Below are 16,104 nucleotides of genomic sequence, written 5' to 3' on the forward strand. Positions count from 1 at the left end.
ACAAATTTGCTAAGCGACGACCGGAGAGAGGCTGATACCAAAATCTAATAATTTACGATGAAATCGATGCTTTTTTTTCACATGAATTAATAGGTGGATTATGTGCAAAATTTGACGCCATTGGGGAAAATGGGAAGTCACCAAATGTAGCTATATATATATATATATATATATATATATATATATATATATATATATATATATGCATATGTAGAATTATGTATATTTCTCTCTATGTATATATATAATGAAGTTTTGCTTGTTTGTTTGTGGGTTTGTTTATGTCCTCTATGCAGCACTACACCTTTCATCCTATGGCCATGCAACTTAAGTTAAGAATACCACTGGATATATTTCACAAGCACGGTGCCCCAGCAGGGCGCGAATCGATTCTATATATAGATCCCTATATAGGGTATATATACGTAAAAGTAGATTGCGGTTTAATCCCGTTCATCCGCTCGCCATAAAACTTCAGGGGAGGTTATTTTTTTTTTATTTTAACAGGGCGGCGCTTCTGGAGGGTGCACTTTTTCTCTACACAGTTTGTAAAAAACAAAACGGATGCTGTTTGACATCGTTTATCTGAGTGCCGTTAAACTTTCGAGAGTTAATGAAAACACTCACGAGAAGGTTTCTGCGAAAACAAAAATTAAAATTTATTTTGGGCGTTTCCCTCGAGGGTGCGATTTTTGTTAATAAACGGCTTGGCGCCTGAAAATCCAGGGCGGCGATATTAAAACTGCATGGGGGCTAAGGTAAAAAAGCAACAACAGGCGCAGCCGCCGGCGCCCCGGATATTACGTAACCCGAAGCGCCCCGTGCTACCATGTGAACACTATGACGCCTACGTTCGTTTTTTTTTTAAATTTATACACTAAAGACACGATGGGCGACAATAATTTTTGACTATATGGAATCAGGCGCGTCTCCCGGCGCCCCGGCAGGAAGCGATTTGGCGCCCTGAGATATCCTAAGGTTGTGTTAAAGAGCACTCTACAATATTGACCCTGTGGCACACGACATTCGATGACAATTCGTTTGACCCGATGCGCCACTGGCTTCGGGAGGAACACTATGAGTTTTAAAAGAGCGCCCTACAGTAGGGAAATTTTTTGTCTACTGCACCACTGGCGTGTGGTCTAGCGCCCCTGTGTGGGTCCCTCATAAACACTATTGCGCCTACGTTCGTTTTAAAGAGTGCGATACATTATGGATACAATGGGCTACTGTGTGCGGTAGAATTTGCGCCTCAACAACTATGATGAAAGCAATATAACACCGGCTTTGATTACATTTAAATTGTTTAGATTTAGAAATCAATGTCAAGCGTAAAAAAATACGTGATTGCTAATGTAATTATGGAATCCTCTTAAAATATTGCGTCAGTCTGTCTTCTGAGACCGCAGCAACGCGCGGGACGGGTACGCTGGTTTAATATATATTTCTTCTATATAAATAATTATCTTCATGGATACCATAGAAAACACCAAGCTGTAAGCGCCCCTAGCAGCCCCCTCTCTTTTTCTCTATCCCTACCACCCCCATCCCTACATGGTCTGGTGAGCTGTGGTTCAAGCTAAATGTTTACAATCGTAGAGCTGGGTTTAGTGACAGCTATTAGGGGCAGATAATTTAGTTTGAAACGATTTTAAACTTAGTGGAGGTAACTCAGAGGGGGCTGCTTTCACGAGGAGGGGGGGGGGGTAGGATTTTTGGGAAAGGAGGGTGGGGAGGCGGGGGGGTTATCGTCCTTAACGAGCTACTGATAGTGTTTTAAAGCAAATATTTTCAGTGGCAGCATTGTTACTGTCAAATTCACAAATTATGAATTACTGAAAAGTAGAAAATGAAACAACTAAATAGCGGCGTATGATAGCGGCTCGTAAAATATAAAACACAATGTAAATACCTTTGTTATACCTACGGAAAATAATAATATGTAACATGGATTCCTGAAATTTTGCGCTGCTTTAATTTTTAACGTTGGGATCCTCCATCAACATCCATACTCTCCTTTAGTATGTTCAGGCTTTTTTTTTCATTTATGGGAAGGGATGATCGGAAAGTGTGACGACACATTTTTGCTTTCATCCGTTATTTCGGGCTTTAAAAGATTGCTTTTGGTATTAATTCATTTATTAACTCAATGTTTATCGAGGTCAGTACATATTATAATAAACCGGGAGTGATCTCCCCTAAACTTTCTCGAATATTCTAATATAACACTACGGGGAATGGCAACTCGGGATATAGACATGATTTTTAATCCATTTTAAATACTTAAACTTTTTAAAATAGAATAAAACCTCGTAGAAAAAAGAATTGCACACCAAGTGAACGTCAAATAAAGATGTGCATAATAGTGCGCAACATTATTAGTACTTTATAAATTTACGTGCGTTTTTTTGAGAAATCGGAAATAGCGTAAATTAGTACTTTCTGTCAACGGAAATTACTCAAAATTTGACAGAAGGTAGAGAATTAGATCTTTTACTTACATGTGAAATTTCATTTATCTATCTGCAATAGTACTCAAGTTATAGGCTTTTGAAAAATTCAAAGTAGAAAAAGTACCACTTTCGGTTATCGGAAATCACTCAAAAGTTTATACGGATCTATGATTTTGATAAAATACTTATATATGAAATTTCATCAACCTAGCTGTAACGGTACTCAAGTTATCGTGTTTACACACAGACACACACAGACACAGACATACGGACAAGATTGCAAAATTATGTTTTTCCGTATCAGTGAGGTGTAAAACGTCGAGATTTGTAAAAAATCTCGATTTTTTTTTTTGCACGATTACAAGACTTTCTCTATACTTCGTATATACGAGAAAGTAAAAATGCAGTTTCAGGGGAACGGCGGAGGGGGTTATGTGTTGAGGTGTAGTGTTTTTAAAGAGAGTGGTGGGGGGGGGGGGGGAAGCGAAGATCTGGCTTTTTGTGAAAATTTGTTACAATTAGAGAAGGGGGGTTTGGTGCAAAATCGTCTGAAGAGTGAGTCGTGGTTAATGGGTGACCACTTTATGATTGTATATTGACGTCACCATCATTTTGGGCGGTGGCTTTATGTGACGATATGTAACGAGAAAAAAGAGGGTTGAGTTAATGGCGTAGCATTTATTTTGCATTTTTTAAGGATACAAATAATAAAAAAAAAATTTCATAAAAAACGTTTTAATAACAAGCTTTTATGTAATGATGCACTAAAAAGTAGAAAATAAATTATACACTACTATTTAAATTACTATAAAGAAAAGCGTGGGTCACTTTAGTACTTTAGTACCTATTGGATACCTTTACTAATATTTGAGAAGAGACCCACGCTTTTCTTTATAGTAATTTAAATAGTAGTGTATAATTTATTTTCTACTTTTTAGTGCATCATTACATAAAAGCTTGTTATTAAAACGTTTTTTATGAAATTTTTTTTCAGTACTTTACATGTTTTATTTGCAATAGTATTACAAGACTAAAAACCATTGCGCGTCTATTGAACGTGATAGCGCAGCTATTAAACCTGATTGAACGTGATGACGTATGTGGTGTGGTTGGATAGACATGCCTACTAATTCGGTCCAAATTTTAATTAATTTATAAAAAATTAATTAGGCATCCAATTAAGTCAAATTTAGATTCAAATTGCATTGTCTTCATGTCTTGACCCACATGCCAACTGTGAATCGTATCGGTCAAGTAGAAGTTTCCGAATGTTCACTCCTGCGTTTCTATCTAGACAGACAGACTGTCGACTGACGACTGACGACAGAGGAAGTGAGTTAAATAAAAGCTTGTAAACACTGCTTATTTTGTTTTACATGTGTGACGACATTGTGTTAACCAAATGTATTGAATAGTAGGACTTACAGATTATTAGTTCTCTCCCCCCCTGAAGCAATTACCCCCTGTCATTTACCCCCCGCCAAGGAGGACATCTCCCCCCCCCCCACGCACACACCTCTTAAGGTACAGCTGGGGTTAGGGTTATGGTTAGGGTTACGGCTAGGGTTAGGGTTTGGGTTAGCGTTAGGGCTAGGGTTAGAGTTAGGGTTAGCGTTCTGGCTAAGGTTAAGATTATGGTTAGGGTTACGGCTAGGGTTAGGATTAGCGTTAGGGCTAGGGTTAGAGTTAGGGCTAGAGTTAGAGTTTGGGCTAGGGCTAGCGTTTTTGCTAAGGTTAGGGTTATGGTTAGGGTTAGCGTTAGAGTTAGGGCTAGAGTTAGGGCTAGAGTTAGGGTTAGCGTTCGGGCTAAGGTTAGGGTTAGCGTTAGGGCTAAGGTTAGGGCTAGGGTTAGATTCAGAATTAGAGTTAGTGTTATGGTCAGGGTTAGGATTAAGGCTAGGATTAGGGTTAGTGTTATGGTCAAGGTTAGGCTGAAACCTAAGTCTAGAGTTGGTTTTGGTTATGTGTTAAGTTTTAGGCTGAGGTGAATGCTTAGGGTTTGGTCATTTTTTTATCGATTAGGATTAAGGAAATACATAGGTATAGAGTTTGAGTTAGGATCATAACTTGAGGCCGGGGGGGGGGGGGGGGGATTCTCCAGGGGGGTTATTGACAAGGGGTAATTGCCCCGGGGGGTAAATACAGGAGGGGGGGTCTCCTCCGGGGGGGGGGAATTGACGGGGTGGGGGTAATGTCATGTAGCCAGGTCCACTATTAGAAAGCCAAGATTCCAAACTGTGTAGCCTTATGTATGTAGGTAATCTAATCTCATACAAGTTCTTGAAAGCAACATCAAAGACGAGAAATAAAAAGAGCCATCGTTGTCGGCTTATTTAACAGGGAAGTCTTAGTCTAAATCAATCCACGACAATGTCTTTAAGACAATAAACCTTAACTTTGCTTGAAATAACAATATCGTTCTTCATTCAGTCAAACTCAACATTATGGCTTCACTGAACTTTGTCATTGAAATGCATGTGTAGTTTGAAATGTGTGTCTGTTAAAATTGTACAGTTGATACCGAATATATCCAGTCTTTTTCTTCTTCGTTCAGCTGCTTTTCTTTCTGGATTTCTTTTCTTATCTTTTGTCAATCCAAGAACAAGTGTTGTATCCCCAAGATAGGTTGCTATCCCCAACTATAGAGCCTCATCTACACGGGAGATTGAACTCAGGACTTCTCGGTTTAGCAACCACGAACTTTACAAGTTCTTGATTTTGGTATTGGCGTGTCAGTTTTCTTCTTTATTTAGTCGACATCTAAAGTTAAACAAAAACAGTTGCCTACCTCAGCAAACATCAATGTAGGCCAATTATGGCCAGTGTAGCAATTAGCAACATCAAAGTTGATTTGAATTCCATGCAACACTAATTCCATACTTCTCTAGTGTGGAGGTCTTGCTTATTAATATTATCCTGTTTGTTTGATACTTTTCTTTAACTTAATAATAATAAACATAGGCACTTTTTGCCTGGAGTACAAACTGGGTCACAGTATTCTCTGGTAAACAATTCTATGGTAAACAATTAAGTTCTTTTCCAAATATATGCTCAGAAACAGCATTCCTAGATTATTTAATTTTTTTTTTTTTTTTTTTTTTAAAGGGCTTCAGCTGTTTTAATGTCAACTTGTGCTGGGAATACTATAACTACATACAACCCTTTTCAGCTTTCAATCACTTGCATCTTATGTACAAAGTAAGAAAACCAAATACATCAAATTTTGAGAAATAATTTATTTATGAAACAATTGCATATAATTATAAAGTATAAAGCCAAACATTAATATATCAAGATTATTGCAATTATCACCATTTGCAGATTCTTGTTTAACTATGGTAGATGGAAGTATTAGTTGCCTTTTACATCACTTTTCACTTCCTGAAACAAAACAAAATGATTTTCTTAATCATCCATCTGAAATAATAAAATTAGCAAAAAAAAAATCTTTAGTTTAAATTAGTTGAATACATCAAAACAAAACAAGAAAAAAGTGATTGAATGAGATGAATCATGGCATAGATATCTATAAAATTTTGCTTTAGTGATAAAGGGGGAAAAATTTAAGTTATTTTAAGTGAAACATAAGCTAGAGAAATAAACTATTAGGCCTAATTTAAATAATTTAATTCCTTTCTCCCAAAACACTACATGTATCCTTAAAAAAAGAAAACTTAAAATTTATCAATATTTACCTTGTGTATAAACTCTTCTGTACATCTACTGTATCAGCTTGACGCTCATTAGGTATGCCTAGTTCCTGTTGAGCAGTTAAGACAGATTAAGTAAATAATTCAAATTTGTAAGACAAACCACTAAATGATACTGTTTTATATATATATATATATATATATATATATATATATATATATATATATATATATATATATATATATATATATATATCCTTCCTGCAAATCAGCATATTTTGCAAAACAAATATTTAAAAAAATACATAATGATATTGTATCAATCATCACCACTGACTTGGTTTTACTAGGTAAAATATTTTTTTAAATACAATATTTATACAAATAAAAACCTATCTCAATCAACATGTTCAAAATAAACCAAAGCAAACTTGTGATAACTTACCTGATTAATGTTTGAGAGGATTCACCCAGTTCTCGCCACTGAAGCAGATTAGATGCATGTGTTATTACACTTGTGATATACTGATTGCCATTTTGTGTACTTTTAGTCCTGGAGATCTATGTTGTAGGCATAGACTGTTAAACCTGGATAGTAATATTATAGAAGTAAATTATATCTAGTATAATATAAATATTTTAAAATATAAATGACACTAAATTATATTTATCATTATTGGAAATAAAAATGGTACAATTAAGTTATAAAAAAACAAATTATAAAATTTAAAGCAGCTTATTAATAATTGTCATACCTTTTCCTACTTTTATGTCAAATGTAAGAGGTAATAGAGAAAGAACATCTTGTGTCATTTAGTATGCTGTAGTCTTATTACTGGTAAAAATCAGATCTTCCCTTTTTTTTGGATGAACCTGTAAAAGAGAAATTACAACATGGATAAACACAATGAATATCATATCTAATCCTCAACTAGTTATCACCCCAATCCTAACCTCATTTTTTAAAACCAATTTATAAATATGTTTTCAGAACAAATGTATGTTAAGTCTACCTATTTTAATGTTCAGAATACTAATATTTATCAAAACTACCTCCAGTTGAAATTCAAGATACCTTTATAAAAAGTTATTATGACTTTAACTTTGTGTAGTTGTTATTTAGGCTATTTGTTTAATTTATATTATTTAAATTAATATTTCATGCCTTGTTTTAAAAAGATCTACAAGTCTACTTTTGATTTTATGGTATAATCTGAGGTGGATTGTAATGACTGACGAGAAGCCGCGTTGGTTGTTAACAGTCTTTATTATGTACAGACGCCATGTTGCAAAGAGAGGAAGAGGAAGCAGGTGGCGAGAGAGAACTATTTATAGATAACAACATGTAAGGGACATCACTCAAGATAACAATATAAATATAATACTAATACAGAGAGTGAGTTCCCTTGACCTCACAATTAACTCAATCTATTACATCCCTTTACCCTTAGAACACAATAACACATCTCTCAATAGAACAATTGATAGTATCCTAAAATCACCAATTATATTGTAACATGAACACTATGGTAGATTACATCCTTACAAACAATGCACAATATGCTACAACATAATCAAAATACAAAACAATAATGTCAAAGTCCTTTTGACCTTTAGAATCATAGGTCTAACTTATTTGGGACTTTGATTGTCCTGCTTGACCTTCTCAGTGGCTTCTGATTTGGTGACTCAAGATTCTGACCATCTGGATTCTCTATCTCAGGAGGTCTAGGATTTAAATCATTAACTCCAGAATTTACATTTTCTGACTCCAGACAACCTGGTTCACTCATATCAACAGAACTTGGTTGTGGAACAAACTGAGTTGGTGTGAACTGTTCAGATTTGGTGGGATTGATAGATTCACACTTATTATCTGCACAAGTTATTTTTAACTTTATAAGGCACAGGTCCTGTACATTGAACAATTTGACCTGGTATCCATTTTTCCTTTCTCCCATAATTTCTTAGATACACATTATCATTAATACCAAATTCTCTTTCAATGGGTGTTCTGTCATGATTGACTTTTTGAATTGGCATCTGAAAGTATTAAATGGCAAAAATCTTTTTCTCTTTTCTTTTGATGTTACCCTTTTAGTTTCTGTAAGTGCTAATGATGTTAGCAAAGTTGTTTGATGATCACATTCCTTCTTACTTAAAGCATTTGAAATTGCCATATCACCATAATCATTTATTAAGTTACAAATACTTTGTTTAGGTAGCTCTGACTGATAATGGACTGCATCTTCTCCATCTTTTATATTATCTTCACAAAGGTTTTTATTTCTTATTTAATATGGCCTTAAGTCATCATTCACAGACTTTTCAGGCCAACCATTCTTACAGTACTCATATACTTTTATTAAGCACTCATCTTTTTGTGTTTCTCTTTTAATATCATTCACATTTATATTGGAGTTATCCATGATAGTGAAGAGAACAAATACATCTGGTACATAGCTCAGGCTTTGGTTTTTTAAAGGTAATCTACTAAGACTATCTGCACTATTCTCAGATCCAGGTTTGTATTTCAATTCATAATTGTATGCAGTTAGTGTGATAGCCCATCTTTGAATTCTTGGTGAGGCATGCTCAGGTAGGGTTTTGTTTTCTCCAAATAAACCTAGCAATGGTTTATGATCTGTAAAGATGGTGAACTTCCTACCAAACAGAAACTTATGAAATTTCTTAACACCAAAAATGATGCCTAAGCCTTCCCTATCTAACTGAGAATAATTTTTCTCAGCCTGATTCAAAGATCTACTGGCAAAAGCAATGGGTCTGTCACCCTTCTCATCCATGTGGGACAAGACTGCTCCTACACCATCTGGTGAAGCATCACATGTCAATACAAGTCTTTTCCCTGGGTCATAGTGAGTTAGTAAGGTGTCAGTAGACAAAGCCTCTTTTGCTGTATTAAAAGCAGCTTCTTGTTGTTTACCCCAGTGCCAAGTTGCATTTTTCTGTAGCAGCTTGTACAGTGGTGATAGTTTACCAGACAGATTTCCTATGAACTTTGCATAGTAATTTATTAAGCCCAAAAAAGCTCTTAGTTGTTGGGTATTTTCAGGTTTGGGTGCTTCTTTAATGGCTTTTGTTTTCTCAGGTTGAGGTCTGATGCCTTGTTTGCTCAATATATAACCAAGAAAACTAATTTCTGTCAGCATGAATTGACATTTATCTTTGTTTATCTTTAAACCTTTTTCACCAACAATTTTCAATACTTTATCTAGTGTTTTAAGATGTTCAGTGTCATTCTTACCAGTTATGTACACATTGTCAAAGTACACACAAACATTTGGAATATCCTTAAAAATACTGTCCATGACAGCTTGGAAAATTCCAGGGCTAGATGATATGCCAAAACATAGTCTTTCATATTGGTAGAGTCCTTTATGTGTGTTTATTGTCGTATAGACTTTTGAATCTGGATGCAGTTCTAGTTGAGTGTAAGCATGACTAAAGTCTAATTCAGTGAATTTGTCTCCTCCTGCCAAATTCAAAGAAATTTCCTCAATGTTAGGTATAGGGTACCTATTTAGCTCTATTTGCTTATTCAGTGTAGTTTTATAATCTCCACAAATTCTTATAGAACCATCCTTCTTTAACACTGGCACAATGGGTGTCGCCCAATCGGAATAGTCTACCTTCTTTATAATGCCATTAGATTCCAATCTACTTAGCTCATTTTCAATTTTATTCCTCATTGCATAAGGTGGAACTCTAGCTTTGCGGTATCTTGGATTTGTGTCTTTAATGCTTAACTTCACTGTTCTATCATTTAGTAATCCATGATTACCAAAAACACATTTATTTTCAGATATTACTTTATCTAGTGAAGTAAGACTAGATTCTTTTACATTCCTCAATGAACAAATACTCTCATAATTTAACTTAAGATCACTTAACCAGTTCCTACCTAGTAATGGCGGTCCATTTCCTTCAACCACAAGAAGAGGAAGTTTAACACTTTGACCATTATAACTTACATGAACCATACACTCTCCTATTACCGGAACATTGTCACCAGTGTATGTTGTTAGACACTTGTGACATGGCTGTAGAGACACTGATCCTCCTGTGACAGCGTCAAAATCTTTCTTCGTTATTACTGTTAGAGATGCTCCAGTGTCAAGTTGGAAGCTGATGCTCTTACCGTTGATATTAACTGGTACATTGATGGGAGCATGACTTATTGATTTAACAGAGAACAGGTTGAAATCCGGCTGCAAATCAATTTGAGCATTTTCACAGGTAGAGTGGTTCATTGGTTGGGTTAGGTAGTCTTGGTGAGAGTTAACATAGTGCTGCTTTTGGTTGCGGTACTGTCTTGACTGGCTAGATTTAGCAACAGACGAAGACTTTGCAAAGCAGGCCTTGGCAATGTGACCTTGCTTACCGCACTTATAACAAGTTGCAGACTTGAACTTGCACCGATGAGATGCATGGGGACCTTTGCATCGATGACATTTTTGATAATTATTACTAGATTTAGATCTAGGATTTGAACGAGCAGGCTGTTTAGCATAAGTTGGAATGCTCTGATGGGGTTGATGTTTATTGACTAACCTGCTGTTTACTGCATGGATCTCTGAAGGTGCTAAAGATCTCGCCGCATCTGATGACTGCTGGAATGACATTGCAAGTTGTATTGCATTTTCCAATTTTAGATCTGACTCGAGCAGCAACTTTCTTTGAATATCAGGGCTGTTTACACCTGTCACAAACTTTTCACATAGTCTGTCAGACAGCGTATCGCCGAATTCACAAAATCTACTTAAATGACGTAAAGCAGCAACATATTCTGTTATTGACTCGTTTGGTTGACGAGTCCTACTGTCAAATCTAGCTCTACATAGAAACTTTGATGGGGTAGGCGCATGGTGGTCTGTTAGCAATTTGCTCAGCTCGTTAAAGCTCTTGGTAGTTAGACTAGCTGGTGCGCATAAGTCTTTTAGTAGCCTGAATTGTTGAGGCCCTATGACCGTTAACAAAACAGCTCTCTTTTTGGCTTCTATCGTCACGTCGTTAGCTTCTAGGTAAAAGCTTAACCTCTCTAGGTAATCTTGAATGATTTCATCATTCGCATCAAATTCTTTTATTTGGCCATACAGCGCCATAATTCTAGAAATAATTAGCTAATAAGCTCTAGCAAACCTCTTTTTTGCGTAAGTAGGTGCTCTTTCTAGTAGATGTTTATCCTTCGTCGCCAAATGACGTGGATTGTAATGACTGACGAGAAGCCGCGTTGGTTGTTAACAGTCTTTATTATGTACAGACGCCATGTTGCAAAGAGAGGAAGAGGAAGCAGGTGGCGAGAGAGAACTATTTATAGATAACAACATGTAAGGGACATCACTCAAGATAACAATATAAATATAATACTAATACAGAGAGTGAGTTCCCTTGACCTCACAATTAACTCAATCTATTACATAATCTGATAAAAATTAGGCTGCTACACAGTGGCGTAGCGAGGTCGGGTGTCACCCGGTGCGGCACTAAATGGTGTCACCCCCCAGAGGCGTAGCGACCCTTCCCGGGGACAAATTTTCAAGTTTTCGATTAGCACCCCCCCCTTAAACTTTCGATTTTGCACCCCCCTCAAGTTTTCGATTTGCACCCCCCCCCCTCAAACTTTCGATTTGCACCCCCCCCCCCTCAAGTTTTTCTCTATATATTTTGCTATTTTTTGCCTTGGTGTCACCCCCCTAAATGGTGTCACCCGGTGCGGTCCGCACCCCCCGCCCCCCCCCTCGCTACGCCCCTGCTGCTACATCTGAAAACTAAGGTCAATGCAAAGACTTCCAAATTAACGATAAGTAGGCTTGTATAGATATTGTATATAATTACTAGCCCAATAGTATTACTCTACGACCAATGTATAGGACTTAATGTATCAGACCTAATTCCTATAATTAGGCCTACTAATTATTAAATAATTAATAGATCTAACAGTAGGATAATTACAATTATGGGCCTTAGCTGACATAGAGAGCTGAATACTTAACTAAACATTTTTAAAAATTATAGTAAGCTAAGTGAGTTGAATTATTTTATTTAGATAGGCCTATGCTATAATATACTCTATAGCAGTCTATAGTGATAGTCGCAGAGTAGCGTATATCATAATAATTTCAAATTAAATCTATAAGCAACATTAAGCCTCTGCCTTGTTGCCTAATTAAAAACTAAAGCCTATTAAGCCTTTTCCTAATAAGCCTTTGGCCTAATTTAAATAACAGCCTATAGGCCCTATAATATATAAATAGGCTAAACTACTTGTAAGACCTAATAGACTAATGACTAAGAGAGTGCTAGGCCCCTTTCCGATATTATATAATAATTGCTTGATCGATATCATAATATCTAACACTGATTACATTAATTTACATAAGGCTATACCATCTTAACTATGACTAATACTTTTTCTACTAATAAAATAGGCTATCTCTAGTTTAAACTTAGGCCTAATAGTAATTAGTAATTATAATTAAGTAGGCCATTTTATGACATTTATAAAATTTTTAGTAGATGGCCGAGCCTTAAATTTAAATACTAAAATAGATTTAGCATACTATGCCTATTGTTGGTCTAATTAATAATTTATTTTTCATTTAGAATTTTAGATCTCCAAAAGATAGGCCTAGGTCCTAAATAAATTATTTTTATTTTATTGAGCCCGCCTTAATGTATAAGATGTGATCTGTTTTTTTAATAAAAATAACCCTACACAATACTAGTGATTTAACTAATATCTAGTACTACTTTAGGCCTATTTAATTATTTATTAGTAGGCTGAATAAAATCTAAAGCTATAAGGCCTACTTTATTACTATATTTGCCTATTATTCTATAATTAATTTATGTTTTCTTTCAATACATAGTAGATCCTGTGGTACCTCAACATTCTAGTGCCTCGACATACCAGATTTTTTAAATACGAGCAGTTGAGCGAGTAATATTTCGCTTTGAGTTACGCGCAAAATTTGAGATACCGTATTTCACAGTTCATGTAAAAGAAATACCCCCAAAAAGATGCAAATGATTATTTATCGCAGCTATTTAATTATAATAAGCGTCTTACTCATATTTGCAGCATTATGAAAGGGAGAAAGAAATAAACTTCCTAAACAAGTTTTATTTTAAGCTACCAGCACATGAAAGTGACTTAAATTAAGCATGGCAAAAAAGAAGAGAAAAGCTGTCACGAAAATTAAGCTAACGTAATAATTTTATTTAGTATTTAGGCCTTACGTTTAAGTCTTAAGTGCAACAATGCTCAGTGAATTTTAGCCATTAATGGCATTAAGTTTAGGAATGATGTGTACTTGTGTAATGTGTAGCTTTAACTTTAGTAGATTATATTTTTAGACCTAAGCCTAATCTTGTAGATATAGATCTACAAACAATTTGAAATAGAAGAGATTTAAAATTGAGTAGATCTAGATCCTAAATGCTAAAGGACAGCTATGCCACAGAAATAATTATCTTTCTATCTAGTCAATCTAGATTCTAGACTAGATCTAGTGCTACTGAAAAATTACTAGAGTCTAGATTGTCTAGATCTAGATTCTATCATTTACTTTCGACGCACTAGGCATACTTTTAACTTTTTCTCTCTAGTCAATAATGTAGATTTCTAGATCTAAATGTAAATCCTGATCTTGTAGATTTGATTTACGTAGGTTTTACATCAGTGTAAATCGTTGATCAAGTAGATCTAGTCTAGATCTGGACTAGCTCTCGTCAAAACAAAATGGCTGGAATATTAGCTTCAAAACACCTACAGTTTATGCTTTCCTAATTGTGGAGAGCATGTTTAATTATTGTTTTATTTTCAACGACAGTGTTGACTGAGAAACCACCAAAGGGTTTTATTCTCAGCGACACAGTCGGAGAGAGGCTCAACGATTCTGTCGTTGAGATGATCCGCATGGGGTGTTTTTGAGGTGTTTTTTTTTCTAATGAAATATAGTCCACTTACGTAAAGGAAGATACATGTGGAATTTTAACCCATTTAAAATGAAGCTATTTCACACAAACTCTGCAGCTATATTATACTTCGATGGCAATGCAAGGATATCTATTATTTTTTTTAAATCTCGTTAGCAATTAGGTTAGTTATTAAAATTTAATTTAAAAACGACTGAATACAATAATGATAGGGGAGACAACATTAAATACTAGCTATCGTTAAAAATGAACCTCGGTTGAGCATCCGGACCCACATTCATTATAAGTTAATTATTTAATATTAGATCGATTTAAAAAAAAAATATGCTATATTATTTAAGTTATTACATTATTAAATAACCAAACGAGTGAAATGGCATAACAATTCATTCAAAAAGCTTGTGGTTTGTTTTTTTACTCCTGATAGGCGATGATGCAAACTTTGACAACACGAGCGAAATAAGGGTTAGTTAAAATTTGTATAGCCCCGATCGTGTTACATGAGATTACGTGTATGTGTGCCGCCCCCACCCCCAATCAAGCCATCCAAAAAATATATAAACAACTCGCACAAGAAACCTTTAAAGTTAAACATTATTTTGTTTTTTGACTTTAAACATATAAGCATGACGTGATTCATTATATCCCTACTTAAAGCCAGAGTTTCTTCCAGGCATCTCTTCGGGGGGGGGGGGGGGGGACAAGCCCCCCCCCCCCCCCCGAAAATTTCAAGTGCCCCCCCCCCCCCCCCCCCGGAGAAAAAAGTCAGGAAGAAACACCGCTTAAAGCGCTAAACAAATAACGCTTTCTTCGAATTAGGCCTACTTGTCGGTAAAAACATTCACTGAGATAAGGGAAATAAGTTTGTAAAAAACGTGTTTTCTTAAGAAAAATTGAGTTCTTTTTACAAACAAAGGCTTTTTATTTAAGTTTTTTTTTTCAACCTTCATATCATTTTAAAAACTGCAGTTGATAATTTCTAATTCTAACTTGAGACACAAAACATAGAGCCTATTTAAATTAAGCCTCTTCACCACCTTTGTAGCACACAGTGTTTCTTCTATACTTTTTTCCCGGGGGGGGGGGGGGGGCACTTGACATTTTCGGGGGGGGGGGGGGGTGGACACTGTTAAATGTATATATTTTCTATATAAATTCCATTTCGTTCGGGGGGGGGGGGGGCGGATGGCTCCTTGGGGCCTGGGCCTGGAATAAACTCTGGTACCACAGCAACTTTTTAACTTGTATTTTCTTTCTGATGAGCAAAACTTCAAAATGTTGTGACATTTTTTATCCATTACACATTCTGTTATTACTGAATTATGGCTACAAAAAGTGACTCATAGGTTTAAATTATGCTTTTTGACTACTTGGGGGTCGTCCATAAATGACTTCACACTCGTAGGGGGGAGGGGGGGTCCGTTATTTTGTGACGGTATGTGATGAGGGGGAGGGGGGGGGGGGTTCAGATGGGTTGACGTCACACTTTAGCATTATAAAAAACAATGTCAGAAAACGAGTTTTAGCAGTTATTTCGCGTTTTACAAAACGGTTTTTAATAAATTGTAATAGGGATTCATCAACAGACTCTATGTTGACATAGTTCTGACAAGATTTTGGAAAAATATCGATGTTTTAAGAAAAAATCAACAGCCATTTTAAGGGGGGTTGTAGACTGAGGCGTGACGTCATTTTAGGCTTTTTGTTACGATGTGTGACGGAGGGGAGGGGGGAGGTAAAAATCGTCAAAAAAGCGTGACGTCATTTATGGATGACCCCTTGGGTAACGTAGTCTCTTTATTTAGGTCTAGATCTGGCGATAAAGTAGTAGTCTATTGTCATATGAGTGCTATGAATAATGTTGCTTGTGCTATTTTAATTTTAGCACTAATTTAGAAAATTGTAAAATCAATATTTTTAGTTAATTTTACCATTTTTTTTCATTTTACATGTTAAATTGGTGGCAGTGTTTCTTCCAGACTTTTTTCTCCGGGGGGGGGGGGGGGGCACTTGAAATTTTCGGGGGGGGGGGGGCGGTAGAC

At 35.8% G+C, this 16,104-nt stretch overlaps 1 long non-coding RNA gene across 11 annotated transcripts; it reads right to left on the bottom strand.

The window, feature by feature from the left end:
- Positions 1-5,684: 5,684 nt before the first annotated feature.
- Positions 5,685-14,028, bottom strand: LOC131939649 (uncharacterized). 11 transcript variants are annotated; one of them, XR_009386452.1, is made up of 5 exons: positions 13,897-14,028; positions 6,859-6,976; positions 6,549-6,691; positions 6,149-6,213; positions 5,685-5,834 (listed from the first exon to the last, which is right to left on the bottom strand). It is a non-coding gene; the product is annotated as an uncharacterized LOC131939649 (long non-coding RNA). The 11 variants fall into 11 exon arrangements; XR_009386444.1 differs by lacking the exon at positions 13,897-14,028 and adding an exon at positions 13,713-13,882; XR_009386446.1 differs by lacking the exon at positions 13,897-14,028 and adding an exon at positions 13,704-13,881.
- Between the last annotated feature and the right edge of the window lie 2,076 nt (positions 14,029-16,104).

Source organism: Physella acuta, unplaced genomic scaffold (genome assembly GCF_028476545.2).
Source record: "Physella acuta isolate Inbredline_101_S28 unplaced genomic scaffold, ASM2847654v3 ptg000019l, whole genome shotgun sequence".
NCBI classification, from domain to species: domain Eukaryota; kingdom Metazoa; phylum Mollusca; class Gastropoda; family Physidae; genus Physella; species Physella acuta.